This window comes from Rhinolophus ferrumequinum, chromosome 27, assembly GCF_004115265.2.
Source record: "Rhinolophus ferrumequinum isolate MPI-CBG mRhiFer1 chromosome 27, mRhiFer1_v1.p, whole genome shotgun sequence".
NCBI lineage: Eukaryota > Metazoa > Chordata > Mammalia > Chiroptera > Rhinolophidae > Rhinolophus > Rhinolophus ferrumequinum.
Window position 1 is genome coordinate 2,527,402 of NC_046310.1, and position 5,133 is coordinate 2,532,534.

At 39.9% G+C, this 5,133-nt stretch overlaps 1 long non-coding RNA gene across 1 annotated transcript; it reads right to left on the reverse strand.

The window, feature by feature from the left end:
* Positions 1 to 673: 673 nt before the first annotated feature.
* On the reverse strand, positions 674 to 4,768 carry LOC117018714 (uncharacterized). The gene is made up of 3 exons (XR_004422296.1): positions 4,605 to 4,768; positions 3,685 to 3,801; positions 674 to 933 (listed from the first exon to the last, which is right to left on the reverse strand). It is a non-coding gene; the product is annotated as an uncharacterized LOC117018714 (long non-coding RNA).
* Between the last annotated feature and the right edge of the window lie 365 nt (positions 4,769 to 5,133).

The following is a 5,133-nucleotide window of genomic DNA, read 5'->3' on the forward strand; positions in this document are numbered from 1 at the left end:
ATTTTAGGGACCACAGAATTCAAGGCCTCTGGACAGGCTTCTATCATTCCTTCAGAGAAAGAGCCTCACCTCCCCTGTCGTGTGCCTTAGAGGCACAAATGTAGATGGTGACAGTAAGACATGCCTGTTTGTTTTACCTGTGTCATGTTGCAGCTGAAGATTATAAAATGATAGAGCAAGAAGGAAACTGAGAGATTGCCTGTAATGTCTTCATTATACAGAAGAGACACTTAAGCCAACGGAGAGAAAAATAACCACTTTTACAAAGTTTTCAGTGTACTTTCTTTCTGTTGCTGAAAAATGAAAATCAAATAACTCAGTAGATTTTCCCTTTGCTTTAGTATTTAAAACCTTAGAGCTAATTGTCCACACACGGTTCTTAACGGCCCCGAGGCTGCGTTTTCCTGGTGAAATCTGTCCCATTTTTCAGTAAACCTGTCATCCTAAATTGTGACTTCATCAATAAGCCACTTCAATGCATTTCAAAAGAAGCAAGGTACCTGAAGTAGTAATTACTTGTAGAATAAAAATTTTATTCAAGAATCAGTTTTTTATCATGTGCTCCACTAAGGGGGGCGTCATACTCTGAAAAATATATTTTCTCTCCAAAAGAACCAAGTATTCCAAAATGTGTTTGTGTGTTTTTGAAAAACACCAACAGCAATTGCAACGTCAAAACAAAGGCAGGATGTCGGCTGGAGAATAACCAAGTTATTCTTAGTGTCGTATCTGGAAAGAGTTTGGCCTCGAAGTTGTGGTAAATAGCGTGACTATCTGTGAGGTGCGAGGACACGGGGACATTCTCTCCTGACAAATCGGCGTCTCCCAGTGTACCGCAAACATCCCGGATATCAATCGACAAGTCCGAGGAGAGTTCAGTGTCCAGCTTTGGCTGCTATCAGCCCGTGGCCTAACTTCTCAGGTCCAGTTTCCCTGTTTTTAAAATGAGAGTAATAACACAACTTATTCATAGTATTTTCATGAACTGTAATAAACTCATAGCCTTCTGAACAGTGTCAATAATGGAAATTATTATTATTATTACTATTCTATATTAGGCATTAATTATGTGCAAGGCACTGAAGTTAATAGCCAGAATAGTATAAGACACGGCCCTTGACTTGAAAAAAAATACTAACGCACACACACAAAAATCCTGTTAGATACATCTAGGGAGATGAGACTTTGGATTTTTTAAAAACATAATAAATATAATTTAATGCTATGTTATCTCAATGCAATTGAGCTTTGTAAATACACATTCAGGAAAGGAATACCCACACTCTGCTTACGTCACAGAACTTTCATCAGAGAAGTGGGACGATGCAGGGACGTGGTTGAAAGGACTGTTTCCTAACACGTCCATTATTCGCTGGGTGGCCTTTATTTTGAATTTTCAAGAAGATAATTTATTCAAACTGAACGTTTATTAATACTAAAATAAACAAATATTACTTGCTTTCAGTTAGTAGACAGAGAATAAATATACCAGGGGTGCCAAAAACAACGTATACACATGACTTGTAGTCATCTTTATTATCGGTGTATATTGAGTATTACAAATTTAATGTAGTTTTTTTCCTTTCTTAAAATGTGTATACATTTTTTTGGCACCGTCTGTATTTTGTCCTTTAATACACGTTAAACATTTTTAAGTTCCATGATTAAAGATAAGCCCCTATTCCACATTTCTAACTTAAATTTAATATATTCCTTTAAATAGTAAACATTTCTAAAAGCAAGTCCTCTTTTTCTGTTAAGAGGGGTCACATCTATAATTGTCTTACCTCCCATGATCAAATTCATCAGCCCAACCCCAAACGTACTAATCTCTCTGGGACCCGCACACACTGTGGACTTCCTGAGCTACAGCCCGACGAAGCACCAGATTCTGACCTGGCTTCTCCTCTCTCCAACCTCAACAAAGGGATTAGCATTGAGTCAGGTCATCTTCATTCCCCACTTGTGTGGCTTTACTTATTTTTCATGTGACTGGTTAAATTTCACTTTCTAGTTTCCATTCAAGACTAAGGATTTTTTTTTTTTTCAATATCTTCATTCCTTCATTTCATGAATGGTAGGAAGTTGAGCTGGAGATTGGAGACCATCTACACAGCTTCTTGTCTACAGGAACATGATTTGATACCCACTGGCTATGCTGACAACACTCCAGGAATTTCTTGCTCAGAAACATAAGTTGCTAATAACCTCATTGCCTATTCCACAAGCTTCCTAAACATTCATCAACCTTTCCATCAAAAACATCAAATGACAGTTTGCATCCCCAAACTATTTAAACCCTTGCCTCAAAATCCTCGCCTAGCTATGCCCACCAATCACAACCTATTATACTCCAGTCCCTGTGCAGTGCTAACTAAGCATCTGCGTAGGAAGATCTGTCTCAAGCCAGGCTGCGACAGCTCAGTAACTGTCCCCATGTTACTGTCCCCTTGTCAGACAGCACTGACGCTCCATGCTGTGCAGCATTTGTCCCCTCTTCCTGAGGCAAAAGTAAGCTCAGCTTTGTCTTATCACAGATGGTTCTGGTGCCATTTTGTGGAGCCAGCATTCAACCCTTCAGTTGTACATAGAGCTGCTAGAGACATGTGGAATAGAGAGAGAGGCAATGCTGACGTGCATAGATGGCCAGGTGAGCTAAATTACCGCTAATAGTCAGGGAAGGAAGGATTGTTACCACAGGGCCCCCCTCACACCCACAAGCCAGCTGTTCAGCTTCCTTCCAGGGGAGAAACATGATTTCTAGAGGATGATTTCTACAGGATGGTAGTGGTGAAGAGCATCAATAAATGGAGAGAATGTATCTGTAAATGGGTGGAGTAATAATAGCTACTAATATCTAATGATATCTCAGAGCTGAATGGGGACTCAATGAGTTATTGGACGTCAAGTGCTTCAAACAGGGCCAACATGTAACAAGTACTTGATCTACCTTCATTCAAGTCACTAATAGAAATACCGACGAGGACTAAAGGCGTGCAGAGAGTTTTAGTGATTCACGAACGACCCACCCCAATGTGATGTAAATCTGTTAACCGACGATCTGTCTGGTACAGTGTTGAACACGTTGTGAATTTAAGTGATGATACTATCGTTTAGTCTGTATTTCTTCAACTTATCTACCGAAATATTTGAACATATTATCTAAACACAGAAACATAATGTCTAAGTAGTTTCCTATGCTTAAGGGTAATAGCCCTATTTAAAACAACAACAAAAAAGGAAACATGGTTTGTGTGGCAGGATTTGTTCTTATTGACTCATTTTTATGTTAGCCTTCACCTTGGAAAACTCCAAGAAGACTGGTGTGTGCTGTTTGGCAAGAGGAAGAATTCTGGCAGTGGGTGGGGGAGGGGTGGGCAGAACAGGAAGTCGGGGGCACTGGGGTGGGAGGGTGGGGCAGAGTCTCCCTGGGGGGCAGGTAAGAGGTCTGTCTGCATGTAGAAGTGTAGAGTCACAAAGCCAAACTTGACCCATTTAACTCCACTGCACACACTGGAGCTAGCATTTAGTATTTAGTATGTCATTTTCTTCTTTTTCAAAACTTGCAGTTGGGAGAGACACACTGTGTGGGCATTCCTCAGTGTTCTCCTGTTTCTCGATTTGTCTGAGGGCCCACAGGCAGGAGAAGACCACCAGCCCCACCTGTGCATCCAGGAGGCTCACCTCACTCTCTTGGGGCTGGGGCTTCAGAACCAGCTTGCTTTTCTCCTGGCTCTAGCAACTTCCACACCGTCAGTCTCGGAAATCTCCTTCCTTCAGGCTTTGTTTCCAAAAGGGATGCTGAAGAAAAAAATGTAGGAAAAAAAAAAATGCAAAAAGTCCCAGGAAGTCGCAGCGTCTGCAGGAAGAAGCTGAAGCGCGCGTGCAAACCTAGTCTTTGGTGTGTGTCTCAAACTGCGGTGACATCTCCAGTGGGGTGGCACAACACTGCTGACCTGCTTATTTCCATTTCATTATTCAGGCCTCAGCTGGAGCATAATCCAAGTCTAATGTTCTTTCTAGGCCTTAAGAAAAAGAAACTATTTTCTTTCTACACAAAGCTCTCTCTACAGTAGCGGTATGGGTCGTGTGCTGTCTTTTCATAATACTTTTTAAAAATGCTGTAAGTAAGAGCACAGCACACTCAACCCACACCAACCTTCCAATCCCCAGGCATGGAATGTTTATGAATAATATTATGGGGCTAGAAACACTTATTTTCACCAAATTCTATGGCCCCTAAAAATTAGGGAAATGACTTGTTTCCTTTGCAAAGCCTGCAAACCTTTACATTTGAAACACAATACGAGGTTATGGGATTCAATTTTTATTTTTACCTGAGGTGGAATGAAATTCTTTTGTCTGAAACATAAAGAAAACTTTTCTCTCTGGTTTTTTGAGGTTGCTTAATGAACAGAAAAGCTTCTCTCCCTTGTGAACCATTTCTGGCTACCTCTGAGGGAAGTGTAAGATAAAGAAGGAAAAGCAAGCAGAAAATGGGATAGAGAGAGGAGAGAGACATCCAAAATACAGCTCTAATAAAGAGACTTCAAATACGGCAGTGACATAGAATTCAAATCACAATGCAAAACAAATAAAGTCACCTGCTTATGCTACTGGAGGTTGAGTGCGGCTGGAATTCTCTTTGCAATGCCGTGAAAGGGAGCCATCATTTCTCATTGCAATTTTGGAAATAATACAACACAGCACTCTCTTCTCTGCCTTGTTTCAAAAATAAATTCCTAGTAAGAGAATAATTGAATCTGAGTACCAGAATGCCAGGTAGGAAAATATAGAATATTGGATATATGTACCTAATGAACAATTCTGTCATACCAGACATTTCTTAAGACAAGCACAGTTTCCTTAAAAATCAAATTGCTTTTCATTGCGCATTACTGAGTGCTTGGAAGGATACAAATAAAATTACCCCAGCTTCAAATACATTTATCCCAATGAGAACAAAAGAATGAATCAAGCTACTATAGTATTAAATTCTAAATGCATAAATAGGAGAGAATCATTCGGTGTTAACATTTTAACTTCTAAAAAAGGAAATACATGCTTTAAGCTTATTTGCGTTTAAAATTTAATAAGCTTTGCCATCTAACTTAACCATAGGCTAATTTATTA